Genomic DNA, 23576 nt, shown 5'->3' on the forward strand with positions numbered 1-23576 from the left:
GGACAAAATTGCCCCTCGAACGAAACGAACTCTCCCTTAATACTCCAAGTGGTTTTCATCCCAAGAAAGTCGACCAATTGCAAAAGCTTGCACCATAGGAGACTCGGAATGATCGGTCAATTGCATTAATTGAAGATAACCATTCTTGGCCGAATGAATTCGTGAATCGAGCGTGGGGGATACACTCAATTAATCCAGCGTTCAACGGCATGATTTGATCCGTAAGAGTCTATATTAACAATCGATCGCTCGGCTCTACATGTGGTTGGGTTTGTGCGCGTCGAGGAGCACAATGCTGCAGGGTGGATGCCGTTCCTGGAACGAGAGTTTACGATAGGAATGACGATATAGGATTCGTGAGAGACGAAGAAGAAGAAGAAGGAGAAGAAAGGCGAGGGTTTTTAGTCATTAAAAGGATCACCCGCAGGTCAGCTTCAATTAACGAGAGGATAACCTCGTCAAGCTCTTGTCTTCGGGAGACAGGCAGGATTTCGAGGTGAGCAACCCGGAAGATAAGAATCTCCGAAAACAACGAAGACACTTTCGGTCCTCGTTTGGCGCGCACTCCATCTCGATGATCCCATTAGAAACCGATTGATTAACGACCCGAGACTTCGGAGCGCTCGACGCGCTGCCTCAGCATCATTGCGGCAACAAAGCCTACGCGACTTTTGCTCCTCTGCAAAAATTCTAATTTATACATACGTAACGTACCTACGGACAGCAGGATCGTTAATTAATGAGATTTAGACGGTGTAAGCAGCCGAGTTGGATTATTTTCGTTGTCCTACAGCATCTCCCGACAGCCCGAGACACACTCGACTAACTCAGCCTCCAGCCTGTGCCGTTCAATTTCATCTTCCATACGTGCGTTTGCATCCTGGTCTCAAGAATTTCGAATTCCTGATCTTGGATGTTGACTTGATCGAGCTTTTAAGCTTTTAACCTCCGATAAGAGCTCCTTTTTCGTAACAACCCTGCCTAGCGAAACAAATATCCGTTCCGTGTTCGTCAGACTTTCTCCTCGGGAAAGAATCGCTTCTTCCGCAAATTACGCTTCAATTCGCATAACAACTCCGACCACCAAGTATGAGAGAGTCCGACGAATGGCGAGACTGCATTGCAAGTCGTAGCAGCGCGGAGATGAAATTCATCCAGATACGATTTCGTCGATACGTCGTCGCCGGTCGTGGGCGACGCGTCCGAGTCGTCGGGATTCCTGGTCGTGACGCCGAACCGGATTTCATTTCGTGCCCAGCAGCAAGAGGAGCAGCAGAAGCGGCAGCACCGAGACGAACGCGGCCGACGAAGAGACAGGCAGGCCTGGACGGCGGCTTCGGGGGCGCGCGAATGACTCCGGTCATAAATCTGCTAGTAATTATATCTCCGAGCGGACACCCGGTGATTAGGCGAATACTCGCGGCTCGGTTGCTCGCAAATGAACCGGCCCTCGGAGACCAAGAACCTCTCTCTCTCTCTTTCTCTCTCTCTCTTCTCCCTGTCTCCCTTTCTTTCACGGAGCAAAACGAACCCTCGGCCTGCCGAGCCGACGACCGCGAGTATCTGTAGGCATATACCGTATCAATCACCTGTTATCGCTCAGCGATCCGTCGCGGAGGCATCGGCGTTCCGTTTCCCTTCGACGGTTCGCCTTACACTCCGCAGAGAAGCGGCAGCTTCTCCGTGCCTGGAGAAGACCGGCTAATCCCGAATCGGAGGAGCTGGCGAACGAGGGCCTAAAAACGTTGCTCTGCTGCGGCGCGATCGCACGCCGATTTTGCTACTCTCGATAATCGAAAAAACTTTGACGAATAAAAGAGGAAAAAATTGAAGCTCGATCGAACCTTTCTTCCAGCCTCGCCATTTTTTATTATTTCTCGCAACGCGCCGGACTTGGGGAACCGTGCGTGCACGGTGAAACGAAACGCAGCGCGCGGTGTAAAGAAAAGTCGAAAAATCACCGGCTTAAGCGGTTAATGTTTCTCGGGCATTCGAGAAGCGCATAGGCGTTTCACGCAGGACGAACTCGCTCCGGGCCCCCCGAAGATCAGACGGACCGGAGCAACTTGATCCTTGAGCCGGACGCGGATAGCCTCACCCGAGCCGCTTAGACATTTTTTGGAAAGCTGAACAGGTTCGAACCGGGTGGTTCGGTAAGCCGTAGCGCAAAAAGTTATCTAGGCGTGTAGGCTGCGTACGAGCAGTGCGGTATTCTTTGAAAAATTCAGCCCGATCGATCCAAGATCGAATCGGCAAGGACCTCGGTCCATCATCTACTTTGCTCTGTACCACGAGGCAAAAAATCGTTGCAGATTCAATCCCCGATTTTCTCTACAGTCACGTATTGATAAATTTTGCAAAAAAAGTTGCTGTACAACACGTGAGGAGAATGTTTTTTTTTTTCGTCAAATTATTAGAGCTCAGTCTTTGAAAAAGACTCGTCGGGCCATTACAGCCACGACGCATTTCTGGTTCGGTAACGGCAAGTCGTAAAAAGTCCCAAGATGAAAAAAGCTTCCGGGAAAAGAAACGAAATGGAAGAAAATAAAGTGAGAAAATGGGGCTTCGGTTATTTGGTGTGAACTCGAAAGAGCACCTGCACATCTTGCCGGCTGTGCAGAAGAGCGAGGTCGTTATAATTCAAGATTCTCTCGAGGCACGGGTTGGAGAGGAAGTGCCGGCGCGGTATACTAGGAGTGGGCTAGGATTCGAGTATTTGAGGTAGGTCGGGTTAGACGGCGGCGGCGAGCCCGCTGAGCCATTCACGTGAACCAGCAACACCGGCTTGCCTTTCTGGAGGCACGTACTCTACGGTAGTTCTATACGCGCCTAGACCTGCACCGTGTATTTTTCTCCACCATAAAACGCGGCACGCGTCGAAAATGCACGGGGACCACCGTTACACCATAAGAATCATCGCCGTGGCTTGAAGCGCAGGTGACGGATGCGGGAGAGAAAGACTGAGCGTCGTATTTTTTGCTGGATGAAATTGCGCACACATATACGCAATGCGTTGTACAAAACTCGAAATCATGTTAAAGAGGCTGCGGTCAAAGTGACAAATAACAACGCGGTTTGCGTCCTCAGAAAAATAGGTACACCGTACAAAAGTGCTTTTTGCGACGATAATGCGGTCTGTTTTAGTCCCTGCTGTTTCATTTGCACCTTAGCTGAGGTTTAAGCTCGCAGGTTTCAAGTTGATAATGCGAAGCCTCTCGGATGCCTCGTAAACGAAGTTAACCTCGCGACTCCTTCCAATTATGGAACTTTTAACCAGCCGTTAACCACATTCTTTCACACCCTGATATACCCCAATCGATTATACGCTGCGATAATTGCGAGGAGAATGATCTTTTCACTCTGACTTTTCTTTTTCAATTTCCAATCCGCCGATATAATGTGAGAAATAATTATAACAGGGAAATTATAGCCACACAGATAACAATGTTTATTTACATTAGGCTGCGTCTAATTGCAGCGTTAGCTTACGTTAAAAAGTAGAGAGAATTCTGGATACGCCGTGTCAGCCGTTATAATCAGCTTTTACTAGTACTGCGAAAGCTCACAATATTCTGCTTCTTATACGTCTCATTCTACTTGTACCGTGTACAAATATAAGCAGAATGTTACGAGCATACGTGTTCATCGACGGTAAAAGGCAACGACTAATTGCTCAAGTTTACTTCGTCACACGTCGATGACGAATGTGCCAACGAGGTGAGCATCGCCGAGTGAATCTGACGCATCGTCGGTTTACCGTTATCGCGGATGATTCTGGTTTGCACAACGCAACGTGCAGCGCGTGCACCGCAAATACACGAGAGACACGTTCTTAATGAATTTCCTAGAGCGTGAATGATTGCCTCGAATCAATCAGGATGAGATCAGCTCAAATTAGCGAGGCGAATTAAAGTAAGAAAACTAAATTACCGTAAAATACGAAATTCATACACCATTAATAACCATTAAAAACATCGTCGGAGACTATAATTTCAATTAAAAGCAGCCTCGTTATCAAAGACTCAAGACAATCTCACGTGAAGTAGTTATAATGGAACGGATTGTGGCATCGGTAGTCATTGTATTAAAATTTTCGCCAATTCTACATTCCTAGTATTTCTGTAAATACGATTGAATCATTTGTCGACCATCTGCGTTTATAACCATTCGATTGGTAAGCATTTGGATTCGGTATCCATCGTAATCAATGCCGACACCTGTCCCTCGGTATAAACTTGGATCGTGCGAGCGACGTCGATCTACAAACAACATCGACTGCCCAAACTTGGGAGTGAAAATACGAACCGTTAATTTTTCGTGCACCGATCGGAAGCCCTGCAGGATGCAGATATATCGGACCGTCTGAAATCAGGCTAGACAAAAACAGAGGAATTCCCGAAGATAATCTTCTTGCAAACGACTGTTGGAGGCGATACGTCCTCGTACTTTCTTGGTTCGAGAACTTTGACCGTGTAAAGTGTCGCTGATAGGTGCTTAACGCGATGCGACGCGTTGTCCGTACCTTATATCGACGCAGGCCAGACCGGTGAGTCATGAACAAGTGAGACAAAAACCAAAAAGAAAAAAAATGCGTTTCGCTACCTGCCCGACGTCGTCGGATACCGATACACCAGCAGATAGCAGCAGCAGCAGCAGCACCAGCAGCGAGGTATCTCTTGTTGGCGCGCACTTCGTATACAGTGTGCAAAAATATTCACCTCCATATATATATATAATATATAATATTACAAGGTGTGTGAGAAAAATAGAAAGGATTCCGAGGTGTTTTTGTACAGCTAACTTAGTACGTAAGTATGACTGGCGGTGAAACGATGCGGAGATTATAAATATGAAAAATAATCATAGAGAGATAGGAAATTGACCGGCGTCGACGTCGGACTACAGTGCATGCACGATATGTAACTCGAAACTGTGTCGCGGCACCTCCGGAGTCATCAATCGGTCGCTCATGCCGCCATCAATCAACGATGTCAGAAATAATCGATGGACGTGACAATTTCAGTTGAAGCGTTCGCGCTCGGATCCAGTGCAAACACTGAACCTACCAATCAATCAACTGGCCACTCGGTCACGTGTCTTCCGAGACACGTACCGTGTATGCCACACCGCCGGCTACACTGTATCCCGATAAAATGCTACGCGCGGTGCAGCCTTTCAATTCGTATGATTATTCACGCGGTTACCCAGCTTCCGCCGAATCGCGAACGGTACGCGGTGTGTAATTAAGAGGTTCGAATCGAGGAGCCGGTAAATTATTCAACATTCGGCAATCAGCGCGAAATTTACAGGCGTGGGCGTATTTTGACGTGGAAATTACTTTTCAATCCACGCGATGTGTCCGATGCTGCGTTCGATTGTAAGAAGGATCGTTCAACGATCCCGATGCAATTCCGATAATTTCATCACTCTGCGAAGTTTGGCGGGAAAAGTGGGCACGGTGTGCATGCAGATGCGTCTTCGCCGACCTACGCACACCTACGCAACGGCGTGTATCATCCAGCTTGTAAGTTTGTCGAGAACGTGCCAATCCGGCGGTGACGTAACGAGTGTAATTATTATTAGTCGACCAACCTTATCGCGTTTAGCATGCGTGTACGTATCGCGCGAGCTTCGTTGCATGCAGCGAGCTTTCGCGTACCGTAACGGTGCGATCGGTTACGCGGATCATAGAGCCGAAAGAATTTTCAAAATTCATCGCGAATGCGGATGATTTCATCCTAAGACAACGGCCACGTCTCTCCAGGCTGAAACCGAAGTCGAATAAGAGGTACGAGGAGAAGATTTCGTCTCCGAAGTACCTCCGGGTTCGATATTTACGAGTTTCGGTATCGACGAAGCTGCCTTTGCCTGCCAGCACGGCGATTACCTTGGAGGTGATTTAATGCCCTGGCAAATACCTGTTTACAAAGTTTTACGTCACGATCGGACCCATCACGGTTTCGAAGAACCGGAATAATTCAAGCGACCGCGTATTTTCGGAAAACCAAGGATCGAATTGCCATTTTTGTGCCTCCAAAGGCGCGAATGTAATTCTTTTTCTTTCTTTTTTTTTGCACACTTTTGAATGCCGCGTAACAAGTGGGATACTTATCTCGGAGCAGATGTCTAGCGGTTCTCATTTAATTCTGTCATCGCGCACACAATCATGCGTATACGTGCAAATACGAGCGCGAAGATCCAGTAAATTTAATATCGTCAACAAGAAGCGAGATCGACGAGTTTCGAAAGGTCATCGAGTGATTTAGATGCGGCCAATTATCCCAGTTTAATGGTATTGTCAGTTTGTCCCACGGTTCGGGCGGCCTGTAGACGACATAATAAACTCGTTGATATTTTACTTTCTTTTTTCGAGATAAACGATCCGATGTACGGTTAAATATCGATTCATCGGCGGCACTGGCGGCTGAGACTTTTTTTTTATCGAAGCCGTATTATACCGTTCAAATTTCATCGGCGATCGATGAAATCGACTCGCACATCGCGAATCGCACGTTAAACGATCAAACGAAGTCGTAGATAAGTTGACATTTTGAAACGCGGACACGCTATACAAACTTGTGAATTTATAACCAGGTATTTATACATCAGCATGAATTATACATATCTTTCGTATATCGATTTATGGGAAATATTTTGCAATGATGTTATCCCAGCCGAGATTCGTTTAACAGCCCTTTAAAATAATTAATCGCTTTTAGAAACATCAGACGGTCACCGACAACGTGTAAAGTGTAAACCAGAGGCATAAATTAAACATTCGTCTCACTTGCTCGGCGCACGAGATGGATTCTTCCAAGGAGTCCGAAAAAACCATAAAATCAATTCTATAAAACCCAACTTCACAAATTACTGATCGGTACAACTTAATTACATAATAAATCGTCAAAAGAGTCGCAGAAACAAACGTGTCGAATCTGTAATATCAGTTAATGCGTACATTATTTTTTTTTTAGTTACTCACATTTTGTGTAATGTATAAAAAAAACATTCTCAGTGTTATATTTATTCGGTACGTGTAATACAATTTCTTTCAGTATAATTAATTCTTTATTTATAACAAAACGAAACACGCCGCACGGCAAGTGCAACGTATAATATCCAGCAGGTATATCGGCAAGTGAGTGCGGAATGAGCTGTCAAACAAAAGCGTTGGTCGAGAAAAGGCAACTAACGTGAGTATGAAAAGTTGAGCTGCCGCGGCGAGTGTTTAACAGGTAGGTACGTATGGTATAGACACGTGTGCAGACGTGGAAGACGATATATAACAAGCAAAAGCAGTTGGATACGGATACCAATACAGCATAGATCGAATGCTAACTCAAGCTCAATTAATTATCCAACTAATTAAAGTTAATTGATTGCCACAATTTATTCTGTTCGGTGAAGCCAGCTGTTCATTTCCCGTGTATAGATGAGCAACGCACGCGTTCACAGCACTGTGGAATACACGCCACGCATAATCGTTGTACAGATCTCGAGCTGCAGGGGTCATACAAGGTGCAACAGCGGCTCGTTTCAAACGACGTCCTTACTACACCCGTAAGGTGCGACCGAGTCGCGCGTAGCTAAGCGACATTCGTCAATTTCGCTAAATTTGTCAAAGTCCGATGCACGTTCTAATCCAGCGTCAGTTATTCCGCAACATGGCGGATAAACGCAGGCGTACAGCTAATTGCAAACGCCCTGGGCTAACCATCGAGCTGGTGGTGGTGGTGGATAGCTCGCGGTCATTATAGCCAGTTTATTATTGCTCACCGGATATTAATTGATTTCGAAAATACAATTTTCTGTACCAGTGATCAAACCGCGCTCAACCCTCTGTGCGTCGTGCCGATGGCGGTTGTTGTCGTTTCTCGATCCCCCGCCGGTGGAAACCCGGCCGATGCACTTCCCCGCAGGATCGCGATTTCGCTCATCTCACATCGCTAGCTCCAATCCCGTGTCCGGTGCACCGAACAACCCAATCCGCCGACGCTATCCTCCGAAATCGCTCGCCCAGCCGTAATCACCCTGACGCAACGGGGTTGCCGCTGCGTTACATGCGAATCCTACTAATTTCAATCTGGTGAATTACGATAGTGGTACGCGATATTGCTACGATTAATTTTCGACGATCATCTTCAAGTAATTGTGTAAGAGTGACGCTGAAGGGGTATTAGAAAAATATTTGAAAAAGGAGAGACACTGTTCAGACTTTTCGAAATCGAAGGCGAAAGCCTCGCGGGCATTTTTTATCATACGAAGCGGTTCGGGTTGGATGCGATCGGTGCCGCCCTGCTGCCAGTTAACGTTTTAACAAACCCCCTTGTCCACGGTGCGCGAGGTCGACTGTATTATAATCGCGTCTGTATTTTTGTGTGTGTGTGTGCGTACACCAGGCTTCGTGATACGCGTACTTCAAGTTTGATCACGTCACAAACCGCGGCGAGGTAATTCGCGTTTCACTTTTGTGTACGGCTGTCGGATCGGGTTATCATAATACGTCTACAGGTACGCGTCACGTGCATATTGTATGTATAACTGTTATATTATACACTTGTATCTTGTGTACAACTCGAAGGATCAAGTGCGACGTACCGATCGCTAAATTTAATTAGTCATGCAGAATGTCGAAAACAACTGGTCTGAAATTGTTTTCGAAGAAGAAATTCGTACGACAAAATCATGAGAAAATTAAAATTTTTTTAATAATAATAAAAAATGGAATAAGCAAACGATGAAACATACATGCACAGAATTTTTCTCAATCACGGTAAGTAGGAACCGTGCAACGGTCCGCAATGGAATGCATCGCCAAAAATGGAAGACGTCAAAACCGGGGATTAAAACCGGAGCCCAGCTTTCGCACCTGTATGATCAATGACTTGTCGCACGTACAGCGACGAATAATAAAACAAAAACAAACAAGAAAAAAAACGTACGGTGTAAAAAGCCGACAGTACAAGGCTGTAAACACGTGTAGACGGCTCCGCGGATATTAGCAGTGGGCTCTTTTACTTTTCGAGTGATTCCGGTTCGGGGAAGGTGGGCATGGGACCAGGCGGGGGTGGCGCTGGGGTTGGGGAATGCCCGGAGCTTATATTTGCGATAGGAAACGCGAGCGGACCCCGAGGCCCCAATATCGATCTCATACATAATTAAATACCAGCCGAGCGGAGCAAGGCATTACAAAGAGAGCTTACTTCTGCTTTGATCTGCTGACAGACGGGCTCCGTCATCAGAGACTTCAATAGCCTCCTATACGTGTTGCACGCACACCACTTCTGCTCGAGATCACGGCGATGATGGGGGGGGATGGAACGGGGTGGAACAGGGGATGCGCCTCGTCTCGCCCCCTTTTCGCGAATCCTCTCCACACACCTGCGGCAGCAGCGAGAGCCACATGAGCTTTTCTATTCCGCATTATCCGGCTGCCTAACGAACCCACTCGGCCAAAACCTCGCTCGTTTCACCGGAGGCGTTATCGTATTTTCCAAAGTCGAATACGCGACGCGACAATAAAGCTCCGTTTACGATCAGGCGTCGAGGATCACCTCTTCCCGGGTTTTCTAATCCAAACAAGTAGCCAACGTGTAACTCGCGATTATTTGGATCGTTGTTACTTTGCAAAAATAAATTTATTTTTACGTACAACGCGTTTATCTCCGCGATAATCAAATTCGGTTTCCTCACTTGTCAGACACGAGTAACGATCTCGTACCGAATATAATGTTTACGCCGAATAGCTTACAACCATTAACGATAAGTAGATGGAATTAGCACTGCAATCGCGGCATTATTTCGTTATTTATTATTCACTAACTATCGGCAAATGTCAGAGGAATGTGGGTAATTAGAGGCTGATTAATTGTATCTGTTAAATGTTATCACAACAACTGGTGTGAAGATGAACATTTAATTTCTATTCCCACGCTAATATCGATAATTTCGGTTTAGACGGAAAGAGCTTCGCTTCGGCTCTTGGAGCGAAATTTTGTGCTACATTAATAACGATATTTATCGAGAGATAACGTATTGGAAATATCTGTGTTCCAACATAGTCAAATATCTCGTGTGCACATACTCGCGGAAGAATAATTGTTTCTAATTTACCGCCTCAGAATGACAATACAATTTTATTTCATAACGCGTAACGTCCTCGGAATTTGTGAGTGCATCTCGGTGAAAAGATTTCAAAAATCACGAGCAAAATTCACACATCAACAAGTGTTGCTTTGCCGTGAATAAAGAAACTTCGATTAGTCTACATTCGACGATAAAGAAGTCTCATTGTTCCCTTATTAATTAATAGCCGGACCAGAACTAGCGTATTATTCTCCGTGTCTTCACTGACGAGACAAATGCGCTTTGCAGCGAGGTTTAAGGATTGTATATACAGTTAATTTGAGGAGCTAAACTGACCAATCAATCCGAGGTATCGGCGTACCCATGTCAATCTTTCTAATCTTTAGTTACAGAGAGGAGGAAGGCGAGGAAAAAAGTTTGTCAATCTTGTCGCTGTTTGAACGATGGGAGTAATTTTTCTTTCAGGTGTCACAACTGACAGAGTCGGGAATTTATTTCAGTTATCTCGTGGATTTCCAGAAATTTTCGGCAAATTGCGTACCGTTGCATTATAGCTGCAGAACGATGCAAAATTATACTACCGAACGTATACTCTAAATTATTTTTTGAATAAAACATCAATGAATTTGATTTCCATCCAATGATACAAGGAAAAGAAAACTTTCACGTTACTGTTGTGAGACTTTACGAAGGAGTTTCTGAATCAAGTAAATATTTGGAAGCAAAATATTCCAGTGATCAATTAAAAGCTCTCCGTCCTTTCCAGATTCACACTGGCGCTAAACTGACGTGTATATGACGTTGGATTTTGGAAGCTATTGAATCCAATATTTTTTTTCAAATCCCTAATGCAAGTAGATGCAACTCTCACCAAATTATACAAACCGAGATACCCCTTCAACACTTTAGTTACAATGTCTAGAATCCTTCGAGGTCACATTCTGTGAGTCATCATGATTAATCTTAAATCATTTCCTGATTATAAATTATGCGGTAAAAAATATATTTCATTAGAGAATTTTTTTTAGTCGCCATTGCTTCATATTTTTAACCAGAAGTACGTATAAGCACATGATTTGAAACTGTAATATTACTTACAGAACTTTTATACAGTAAAAAATTTCCGGCAGTTGCGATAGGTCAAAAAGCGAACAGAGCTAACTCACCGTACCGATAATTGATGAATCAAGGTTTTTTCCCGGTCCACGCGACAAGCGTGATGAAAACGAGAGCAGAAGGGGCGAGCTGATCGATTTCCAAAATTCGCACGTGGGATCATGACCCGAAAGACAGTGTGTTGTGTATAAGGGCGCGGCGTTGACGGACGGTCGGCAAGAGCAAGTATCGGGCACGTCAGTGGGCACAAGTAACGTGTTCCACTGGCCTGATTCTCCCTCCAGGAGAGGGAGATTCCAGCGAGAGGAGATCGTCATCGTCGCGAGGTGGTCCGAGCGTCTTGGTCTCGGATAGGAACACGGTCTCTCGATACAGATAGCGGGCTCTTGATTCAACCTTGACAGCCCCGTTCCAAATACACGACGACTGTCGCATTAATTTCGTACAATTAACACCGGCATAAATAGACCGACTGACTGGACTCTGCGACTCTGACCGAGGATTCATTGGCCTCGCTCCTCTCCTCTCTCCTCTCTCCGTCTCTCCGTCTCCCTCTGCGCGTTCACTCATCTCGCTGGATCCGGTCTCTCTCGCTCTCTCACCGATTCGTCTCACACGCTGGAGCGAGAAGGCCTGCGATATGGCCACGCTTCCACGCTCTGGCGATTCGCGTATCGTACACCGAGCTTGTAAGAAGCGTTGCGAGTACACCTACAACTTTGTCTTGAGGAATCTGTTCTTGTGTAGCATTTACTCAATTGCGATACCAGGACGACATGTGGATACTGTTGTGATTTCTAGCCTACGAGGAGAAAGTAAAATGATCGGGGTGCGTGGCGATTAATCCTATTTATTGCCAAATTTCCATCCAAGCGTCGAGAACAACGTCTCTCAATCGAAAAGTCAGGAAAATCGTCGTTTCGATCTCACGACTGTGAAACGCGTTGAGGAACCCAATGGTTAGGTATATACCTTATTCGACATCGAGAACTGTCAGTCACTCTACCTCTCGGTATCGATACTATAAAATGATGGCCTACAACTTTGGTCCAGTTTGTCCGATCGACCAAGGAATGCTGCAGGTACTCGGTGCGCGGTTTAAAATTGGTTGCAATTCCGGTCACGGGAAAGAACTGTGAACAAGACGAATAACCGACAGCCGAGAGTATAACCGAGTGAGATAATATCGTTCCCGAGTTCTGTGAAACGATCAGGCGACGTGACTCGTTGGGTTCAATGATTCGCATTGTCGATACGACACCCAGGGACAGGGATCGATCGCCTTGATTGTTTCGCAGCAGGTTTTTGTCACCGTTTCAACGGTCCTGCCAGTGTGCGGTATACATGTAATACAGACTTTTCGCTTCTACCCTACTCTCTCTGATGTTTCGCGGTTGTTTCAACCCGCAGTGCCGAAATCGAGGTGTCCATTGAGGGTCTGACGACAGAGTCGCGTGGCGTGGCGTCGAGCGCGTGTTTTTGGAGTTCATTGACGCGGCGCGTTTAATTTGGCGAAGACATGGAACGGTGTTAAAAAATGCGGACAGTCTGACTCACCGCAGTAGTGGTTCCCGAGGGATAATCCTTCAGTGACACTTGAAACTGGAGTAATCACGTCCGGTAAGGATAACGGTGCATGGTTTAACACCGATCATTATCCCTGCAGCACAAACCGCTTCATCGTCAGCCTTTTTATTTGACGTCACGTATTTTTCGTCGAACCAGAGATCAAACCGAATTACAACAATCACCATTTTGTACTTCATTCGAATTGATGAATTTATTTTCTGCGTGTGTGCGTGTGTGTGTGTGTGTGTGTGTGTTTTTCTTTTCAAGCGGTGGACGTTCGTTCACTCAAGCCTCCGTCGTCACGCCTATCCCTCTTCAGCGTGTATCACCTGCGGCAACAGCCTGTTCAGAGCCACGCGATGGCTCTTAGTCATGATCCTCTTTCGCACTCCAAAATCCAGCAGTCAAACTACATTTATACTCTCGAATAGATCACCATCAATCCGTTGACATCGCGTCTAGTAGTAATACCATGTGTAACCAAACACCTCAACTCTCTTCGGTACGTTCCTCTCACGTCATCGCGGAGTCCAGTAGTAAAGGCCTACAATCCTGCGTACAACGTTGAAGAAACACAGTGACTATAAAATTGAAGCGAACGCGAGCCGAGAGATTTGCAGCAACGATTCTATCTCGATCAATCGGTAATAATTTCGACACCGCGTTACAAGACCGCCGAGGATGCTGTGACAACAAAACAACTGCACCGCTATCTCACTAAACACACGATAAGGACACGCACCCTCCCGCGTCGACAGCACGTGGCGCACTGACGGCTCCTCCGCTGGCGTTCCCTCCCCTCACTGCGTCCCCCTCGTCCCTCCATCCCCACCCCCGGCTGACGTCGGCGTCGGCGTCGCGGCTAGGCGAGGGGTGGGGCGGGGAGGGGAGGGGAGGAAAGGGAAGGAGAGGTTGAGGAGGAGGAGGAGGAGGTGGGAGGGGAGGGAGGAGTGGATGGATGGACGTCGAGAAGGAAGAGTGGAAGAACGACCGGGGGCGGGGTGAGGGGCTAGGGGGGCTGGGGTCGCGTACCCCCCACCCCCGCGGCCGTTCCACCCACGCCCCCGTGCCACCGGCACCAACACCGCGAATCCGTCGCACGATAGTGTCGGTGTGTATCGCTCCGACGTTTCTCTCTCTCTCTTCACTCTGCCCTCTCGCTTCTTCTTTTATCTCGCTATCGCACACAGGTGCCCCCCTCCCCCCCCACCCCTATCCCATATAACCAGGCACTGCTTTTTGCCTTCGCCTTCGCCTTCGTTGTGTGTTAGACATATCCACTCGGACGGCGGGCGGCTGTTCGCTACGCGCAGAGCGAGGAAAAGCGGTAAAACATTACGCGACGTATCCGAGGAAGGAGGATTCAACTTCTGGACAACTTTTTGGACCCCCCGATTCTAGTTCCGTATTTCCGTGCGTCCCTTCGCCGGAGGGTAAAGTCTCTTCTCTCTCTCTCTCTCTCTCTCTCTTTCGCCGATTACGTTGCGGACGCTTGTATCGATGATACGTGACGAGTGCACCAGTCAACGGTCTACCGGTCATGCCGAACCGTCCGGTACCATGGCCACTTTTTACGATTTACCGTATCAAAGGTCACTTCCATGTGATCGGAATATATTAGGTGCCTAGTCTGATGAATGACCGTCCATAATTATGACCAAGACGATTTCGTTGACTAAACAATCGTTTGGACTCGTTTCTATCCCGTCGACCGTTAACATTTTGTCAAATCTTATATACGCTATTTTGTTATTCTCGTGATACTTGTTTCTCGGACAAATACTAACGTCGTTCGTAACGACAACTTTTGGATCTGTGAATATATATATGTATACTCAGATTCTTCCGAGGTCAGTTACCTGTGATGTATCACGGGATGTATAAAACTATTTGCTTATAGAAGCAAATTTGACAAAGGATACTGTTCATTTTCTTTAACCAATTCGCGTTTACCTTTGAAAAATATAAATCACATTAGATTCAATGCCAAGTTTCTCGCCGCGTGTCTGCTTGTTTTTCAGTTTTTTTCCACTTTGTGAATCATGATTTGACGTACGCATGCCATTTCAACGAGGCTAAAGTGTCGATGACGGAAGTGAATTTTTCTCACTCCAACCGGTTTGAATTCCTTCGACACTCCGACGCCGCCACGTAGCGGAAAAAATTGCTCAAACCCGTCAACGGTTCATCAAGCACTGACAACGTGTTGGCAACAAATGATACTCCCCTTCAAACGTCGTGACTTCGTTACTCGAACGTGATTTTCCTCAACATTCCAACGTTAACAAAATTCGCAACTTCAAAGTTAATTTATACCCGATGTAATGATTACCCTACAGTTATACAAGGTGAAATAGCAACGTGAAAGTAACTCGTGATCGAAGGAAAAGGAATGTGTCGCTGGCTTCTCCCGACCTGAAATCTTCTGCCCCTGAACCACGTCCCTCACTCGGGTTCTTCGCTCTTGAAGCGTCACCATTCCATCCACTTTCCTCCTCCGGCAGCAGCATTAGGAGTTCGGTAATAAATCTCGTTGAAAAAACACACACTCGCACGGATGAGGGAAGAGGAAAGAAGGGAGGGGGCAAAGGAAGCAACTGCTGCGTTCTTCCATTTCGCTTCACCTCCGTATTTCGTCCTCTCCTCCTCCGCCACCTTCTCCTCCTCCGTATATAGGTTTGTGACTGAGAGCGCAAAGAAGCAAACCCCCGCTATTCCCTCCCCCCACCTCCCTCGATCCCGGCATGGCCTTAGATTGGCTAGGCCACTGCCTCCCTCTTCCCTCCTCGTTCCCCTCGGAGCAGTGGTAGGAGTCCTTCTGGCAGCCAGGGCTGGCAGTCCGGACGTCAGCATGATCTATGCACGCCATGCAGACCGAAGCGGGTGTCACGAAGTGCGTGATGCATTGGGACGAGAGAGGAAGGGGGAGGAGGGTCTCACCCTTGGTCGACTCGAATCGCGGTGAAAGCCTGCGAAGCGATTCGCCGTCTCCTTCTCACCATTTCGAATCCGCCGCTCTTCTTCGTTCTCTCCGTCTTCGCTCTTGTACGCCGTATTATACCAGGTATACTTCCCGGGTGTATCGAGGAACGAGACCGCAGGAGCAGCTCGCGGTCTACAAGAAAGTGTAACTAAGTCGACGACGCTGAACGAAACTGGACCGTCACCCGCGCGCGCTGAAATGATCCCTTCGTGCAACCGTCGTAATACGAGATCCGTAAGCGTACCTACACTCTGGTACGATATGCCAGACGAAATGATTCCGGGCGGTTCGAGTCTTTGCTTTTCTCCTCTCCGTCCTCCAGATCCATTTCCCCCCATTGCCGTGCACACAAACACGAAAGCGCTCACTCACGTACACTTTTTGTTCGAGTAACGACGCTTGCCTAACTTTCGTTTGCCTGCTTTACCTGTCCAACGATAAGTTTCAACTGTCATCGATACACCCGGAGCCATAACTCATTCCCGCACGTACGTAGGTACGCGAGGCGTGTACACCGCACACACCTTTCAAGCCGAAATACAAACACACCGGAGGAGAGAGCGACACTGTCTGGTAATTGAACGAGAGAAGGAGACGGATTCTTGTCCGAAACGTTGAGCGCCCATAGCTGTCGACCAGCAATGGGTGAATTAAACCGTTTTTAGAATTACCCCGGCATGTGTTCACACGCGTACGTATCCGTACCGCGCATTACCGAGTCTATCGGACGCAGGTGCCGTAGCCACCTGAGTCAACGAATTCCCTTAAGACTTGTGTACGACGTACGTGTGTTATGTGCAGAGGCATAATGGCGTTGCGCAAACCTCCGCCGCACCTCGACCAACGCTGCAACGCCCGCCTACCCGCGGCACGTCGTTCAGAGGCGGACAATTACGCGGCGACGTTGACAATTTCGGTGGAGAATGTAGAAAAGTGAGTCGGCAAGGTATTAATTGTCGTTAACGTTCGCGAGAAGGACGCGTTGCGTCACGACATTCCGACTCCATGGACCGGAGACACCGAGCTGTATCCGAAATCGCGAGTTGCGTCGTCAACTTGGACGCTGGTACTCTAATCAGGCAAAAGTACAATCGGGGAACTCGAATCAGCCGTTGCCTGAGTACGCTCGATTCGATGCGCCGTTTCAGTGTGACTAAGAGCGAGGGAGAGGAAGATACCGGGAGAGAGGACGCCGAGTGGCCAAGCTGACACAGTCGTATCAATTGGTATTCAACGAGCTGAACTATTGTTCAGAGAAACACTAATTTCGAATATACGATCACGACGCGAACGACCATCTAGTGCTGCCAACGTGCTGACCGTAAATTACCATTGTCTTCCCCGAACCGATAACGTATATAATAGAAAACGTGAACGTCGCGTCGTCGCTGAAAATATGCCTTCACGAGTTACGCCGGATAGACGGAGCTGGTTTTGTACGGTTTAATTTTCGTAAAGGGATAAGGCTTCGAAGGTTATTTTTCTGTCCGACGAACGACGGAGGCGAGGTTGACGGCGGACGCGGCAAGACGACAACGCGACGAGTCGGGGAACGAGTCGGTCGAAAAGGAATTCAGTTGGAGCAGCGAGGACGAAGGTTGAAGGTTGTCGGTTGAATTCTACGGATCGGAGACTCGATAGCGTGCCGAAGCCAAGGCAAATGGCAATAAATCCATTTTTCGTCGATGGAACGAGGAGCGGGCCGTGAGCCGAAGAGGCGGGAGATCGGGGGACGAGAGTCCGGGGTCTCTGATTAGCAGCCGGACTCCACCGAATGGGATGACAGCCAGTGAGTTATAATATGGCCCATCTATCTATTTGCCCGGCTCCTCTATCGGCCGCCTACTCTCCTCTCCTCTCCTCTCCTCTCCTCTCTTCTCCTTTTCTCTTCTTCTGCCCCGAATATATCGGAAGCGCGCGCGGTGAGATATACCCAAAGATCCATCCTACCGGAGTCCCGGAGCCTCTTTTCGCGGCCCCGAACCGCCCATCCGCATCCCTGTATACGGAGGAGAGCTGAGCTAAGCTGAGCTGAGCTGAGGAGAGGAGAGAGAATAAATATAAATTAGGTTGTTCGGAGCGAGCCATCAATGGACAAACTGTGCTGTTTTTCGTGCGCCAACGGAATGGTACGGGATTGGCTATATACATTGGCCCAGGATTTATCGCCACGGACTTAAATGTCCCGAGGCTGCCAATTCGTTGTCTACGACACCGACCTCCTTCCACCTCCTTCCCCGCTCGGGGTCCTCATGCTGCATCACCGTCCGACCGCCATCAAAAATTACGTCACACTCACTTCTTTGTCCTTATTTTGACGAACGTGCGACTCTGGGCTAAGGTAGAAAAAATCAGATTGGTCTGCCGTAGACAAAGCTACAGGGTTTAGATTTAGGTACGAGCAGTTTCGGTCTATTAATCCCGTTGCTGAATTATACGCGTTTAGTGTATAAACGTGTCATCGATTCGCTAATTTATTCTTACACACGAGTGACGAACGGCGTGATTTTTTCCCGGGCGTTTCGGATTCTCGTTTCTGTTTTTAAACCGCATCACAAATCTGTCAACCCTTTTGCACGGAAACCCAGAAGCGAGAGTGAGAGAGATGGACAGAGAAGTGAGAAGAGAAAAGGGGGAAGAGAAATATGAAAAAGAAAATGGGAACAGCACGTCAGCCGAATCCATCTAAAAAGATCTGGCAAGATGAGAAATAGGAAAGACTCCGAGCGGAGGAGTGTCGGATTGGCGAGTGCTCAGTTTATATCGGTCCTCCATTCGGCAAAAAATGAAGCTCATTCAATATTACATTAAGGTGACCCCTCACAAATCTTTCCCTTGAAAGCAACCGGCGGGACACCTCTCTATACATTTGAACTGGAAAGATGCATCCGAAACTTTGGATGGAACCAGTTCATATATCTGAGGTATGGTCGCCATAAATAAGCGCGCTGTCCGCTCCGTCTGTTGGACGTCGCCAACCCCTTGCGCTCCTTCGATTCCGAATCGAACTTTTCCGCATCTTCCCGAAGACTGCCTCTCACCGAGAAGTCGACGCAGCTTATACACACCCTCTGCACCCTCGCCTCACCCGACCCCGACGCTCGACGATTTTCCAGAACGGTAACGGATAAGAACGTTTTTCCTTCTTCGTAATTGGCTTTCAAGGTACCTTGTCGTCGGTTGATCAAATCATGATTTTCCCCCACCCACTTTGTAGCTCGAATTGCTGTCTGGCTAGAGTTCGCTGCTTCGCTGGACAATCTCACAAATATTTTCACATCTCATTACGAATGCCATCGGTATTTCTTCCCATTTCTCAGCGTACGGTCCTTGGAATGTAACGGTACCAAAAACCGGCAGTATAATTAAATAATTCTACACTTCAAATTATCGTCACCGATTATTTTCTAAACGTGGTTATGTCACTCCTAGACCAAGCTGTGTGAGCAGATGCACGAGTGATTTTTTGTAACAGCCTGATCGCGAAGGTGGCGAGATATTACAACGAGTATGACATTATAAAAATTACAAAACATTTCACGTATTCCGATATCAGAAATCTGAACCTGATTGCATCTGAAATATCAATGTGGCCAATATCCAATCTTATTTACCCATCTAACGAAACATCGAGATACTTTTAAGAGTATTCATTGATACTCGTATCTAGATACACTTTCGGAGTAGCCGTTCTACACTCCGCATCTATGAATAAGTGACGCCGTGATTGTAGATTCGACGGGGCGATAGACACACGCACGTAGCGCGTAGGCTGGTAGGTAACGGTGTGTCAGGTTGCCAACGTTAGATGGTTAGACTGGTGCTACTAATTCTGCTATCTGATGGACGTCGCGAGGGGAAAAGGAATAGTTATAGGTAGGTGCCGGTAATAAGCTTACAAATCCCACGTCCCTGGAGCCGGGACACCCGCCTGGGCCCAAGGCTATAGGATCTAATCTGGACAAATCTGGTATATATCGACAGACGATATGTTATTACACGTATGCAAAGGAGCCCCAACAGACTCGGCCGGGGTTTAAGAAGCCGGTAGATAGTTCGACAACAGCGGTAGATTAAACGCCTTATCGGTTATCCAATTCCCCGAGGAGAAACTCCAGGAGATACTCCGCGGGCTTCCAGTCTTCAGCTTTGGCTGGTATTTTAACACCGAGTGGTGTTCTGCCTCGTTAACCCGGCATTGTTTTCGTCACGAGCTAAACCCGTTCGTGGAAAATGGTCGATCGGTATCTGAACCGCGACTTCAGGTTACACAAAGTTGATACAACCCAGGGAGTCTGATTCAACGTGTGGCCAGTCTTCACGCTGATCCAATCTGATTTTAGAGGAGTTCAATTTTCCGTAAGAATGCAGATGCAGCCAACTTTGAATCACGGGTCTGTAAGACAGTCGCTCACGGCCGTTGGGGGACCTTCCGATGACTCGAGAGGGGTCGGACCGTGTCAGGCTGTCTCAAGATAGAATAAAGTCGGACGTACATCAAGTTGAAGAGATTCCCATAGAACCGAATGCGTGCACGTTCATCCAGGAGTCGATGGTTCCCGGTATTCCAAACTGCCGGGACACTCGAGCCGAGCTCGGATTGTCTAGTGTCTAGGCGAGGACGTGGCATCGCGCACAAAGGAATACTATCGGTTTCGATCCCCGTACAAGGAAAACGAAGAGCTCCAGGAGTCGTCCAGTTGGGCCCGGTGACGCTCTCGATGAATAAAGTCTACCAAAGATGTTGACGCGAGCCGCGTCACGCTGGTTCCGTGAACCATTAAACGGCTGCATTCAGCGCATCCACGATGCCGCTTGTACAAGAGCACCGTCATCCCGTCTTCTCTCCTCTCCGCATCACAGCCTTCATCACCCTCACTACACCAATTAACAATACGAATTTCGTACAACCTGAAACACACTCCTCAAAGCTGCAACATCTCCAAGGAATGACACTCGAAATGATCGGACAGAGTTTGGAGCTGTCGAAGAACCAGTTGGTCCTGACAAACGACGACATCGTTCAGGACTGCATATTCTAGTTCCGTATGAAAGGACCGTGGGCATGCAACGTGACAATTTGTACAACGATTGGCACAGCGGAGTTGCGGAGCATGGGGAGTGCGCACGGTGCGCAGCGGGAGTATTTGTTATGCCTTGCAACTCTGTGCTCTGGAATCTAGAAAGCGCACACCGTATCTCAGTTTCCTTCTCTCTCTCTCTCTCTCTCTCTCTCTCTCTCTCTCTTTCTCTTTCTCTTTCGGTCCGCACGACCTCACCGCGGGTCGTTGGTGAGATGCTGTGTGCGAAAGGACTGTGACCAAGTGGCGGGAACATGACTGCACAATACTGGATCGGTTGGTTATTAGAAATAGGAAGTGTGTGCGCGGACGTCGTATACCTCGGTGACAAATGGGCAACCTGCATTGTTGCGTCCGGTGAGTAGACCCGCCGCCGAAGAGATCCCCGTCGTAAATCTAGGAAGGAGCGACCGGAGAGACGGAGGCCGGATGGCCGGAGGCGAGAGCCGAAAGCCAAGGTCTTAAATATGAGTGACCACGGTCCATCAGTCGGCGGGGACCTACCGGCTCCCAAGATGGCTGGCGATCAGGAACAAACGCGGTCTGGCAACGTCAGCAACTTCGCATAAATCACTCTCGCCGGTGCCCAGGGTCTACTTGCCGGCTGCAGCGGGCTCCTCTCGTATCCTTAGCGCCTGAATCCCGCATCCACGATCCTCGCTCTCGCTCACGTTCGGCTATTTCTCACCCAGATTTAAGCCTGCCTTGCAATCACGAGCGATTGTCAAGGACGGATAATTTTGCAGCTGCAACTGGATGAAATCCAGAAAAGAATGCCCCTCCTTCTGCGAATCGATCGGGCGGCGCTGATCAGGACATACGATGAGATTCGAAGGTAATCGTCAAGGCCTTCCAATTCTGCTGGCGTAGATTCTGCGAGGCAGCAGGCTTCTGGACAGGATTGCTCAGTGCGAGGAGGCGCAGCTAGTTCTTTCCCCCAAGTGTCAACCCCGATATTTATGACTGCAGCCTTAAAACCGAGGGGTTCGACGCGTCTCCTGGATGAGAAGAGGGCCACACGGCAGCCGCCTGTAACTCTGTCAGCGTCGTTCGAGCGGGCCAAGTTACGCGGATCTGGTGAATGGCGCTGCTGGGTGATCCCTGGAACCAAAAACTCTTCCAGCTAGTCCAGTCCGGTAGGGTTCTCGGTTAACGGAGTGCGTCCGCATCGCGAGACCTGCAGCGATGCGACCTACGACCAGCCGTCGGGATTATTGTCAGTTTGACTGGCGAGCCGACAACGAGGACGACGCCACGTGGCAGAAATTTACGAACCCTGCTGCCGTTTACGATCCGCGGACTCCCGCTTCGCGCTCCGAAGCTCATCCTCGGTCGGGGTCGCGAGCTCTTATGTCGCATGTATTGGTGTTCCGGAAGCTGCGCCGAGTGAGAAAGATAACCGTTGAATAAGGTGGCGGTAAACTCTCAGAGACAGATATATACGCGCCGGAAATCAGTGACGAAGCGGGAGGAGAGGCCAAGGGGCAGAAATTATGGGGACTTTGAAGACTGTGCGGTGGATGATGGTGGTGGTGCTGCTGCTGGCGCGTCAACGGCGACGAATTCTAGACGACCGAGGCATTCGTCCGTTATCGGGCTTCTTCGGGGATCGCTGAACACCCACCCACGATGTTTGCCTCCTTTCGTACATACCTATTATAAGAGAAAAGCAATAAATCTTTGCCCCCCGGACCTCCTCGAAGTATCTCGAAACTGTCTCCAAGTGTCTGTTTCAACGACACGTGACCGAGCATCGCGTACCACGTCTTATAGACTTGAGCTCACTGACGAGGGGATCTCGGAAATTCTCGATAAGTGCCAGCTAGTTCGTTACAACGTCGAAGATGAGGACGAAGAGGAAGAAGATTCGGAAAAACTGACAATTAGACGCTCCGTCGTCGCACGGTCCGGGTTCGCTGCACAATCCTCGATTTATATCTGCCCCGTATAGTTTATCTCGAGAGATTGCCGAGTCATTGTGATTCGACGTGGTCAGTTTTCTCAGTCGCAGCGGCGACTGAAACGTTTCAAATTATCCTGGATGTGGGGTAACCCACATTAGAGGGCCACACCGCGTCCCGCGACTTTGGGTTTACGCAATCGTGTGAATAGACGAAAAGTAATTCCACGGTGATTCCTGACATACGCAGCCCGAGACCGACTCCGAAGTTCACTGTATTCGGTGAGTAATTTTCACGTCGGTCACTATCTCGGCTCGTTTATTCCCCTTTCATACCCTACGAGCTAATCGACTTTTCGGAGAACGTTTTTCCAACTTTCGTAGCACAGCTGCTGTTACTCTCGAACGAGCATGATCGATGACGAACTAAAAGCGGCACTGGGACAGAGGTGCGGAACCATCCGTTGAACGACCGAATTTCATCGTACCGCACATCGTGTCCCCGGGACCATTTCCCGAAGTATCCACGCTGCAATCACCGCAGGCCGAACGAGGCGGATGACCATTTACGCGATCTGGACGCATCACCGTCGTTGAGGTCGCCCAGCGAACGGGTTCACTGCACCAGAGCACTAGGTACGCAGCCAGGTGTTCGTTGCGTTGGTGGTTCGCAGCTGTATAACCGGTAGTGGCGTGTCCGAGTCTCGTGTGGGCGTGCATCGGGTCCTGGGATTCAACACCTCGCGATCTCGTCCCTGGGACTTGCCGACCTCCCCTGCAGATCCGGAGTCAAACTTTGTCGCCCTGGTATGAACGAAACTTTCGCTAAATTTTCGTGCGT

General features: G+C 48.4%; 1 protein-coding gene across 6 annotated transcripts in view; it reads right to left on the minus strand.

The window, feature by feature from the left end:
* The window catches only part of tio (zinc finger domain-containing protein tiptop), a 117671-nt gene that overhangs the window by 43345 nt on the left and 50750 nt on the right, over positions 1 to 23576 (minus strand). Inside the window, exon 1 of one of the 6 annotated variants that reach the window (XM_046610786.2) lies at positions 15187 to 15204. The exons of 4 other annotated variants lie outside the window; for them this stretch is intronic. The gene's annotated coding sequence lies outside the window, so the exon portion shown is untranslated. Of the gene's footprint in view, positions 1 to 12759; positions 13527 to 15186; positions 15205 to 23576 lie in introns of those variants that run through there. One more of the 6 variants, XM_046610782.2, reaches the window with a different exon arrangement.

This window comes from Neodiprion pinetum, chromosome 2 (assembly GCF_021155775.2).
Source record: "Neodiprion pinetum isolate iyNeoPine1 chromosome 2, iyNeoPine1.2, whole genome shotgun sequence".
NCBI classification, from domain to species: domain Eukaryota; kingdom Metazoa; phylum Arthropoda; class Insecta; order Hymenoptera; family Diprionidae; genus Neodiprion; species Neodiprion pinetum.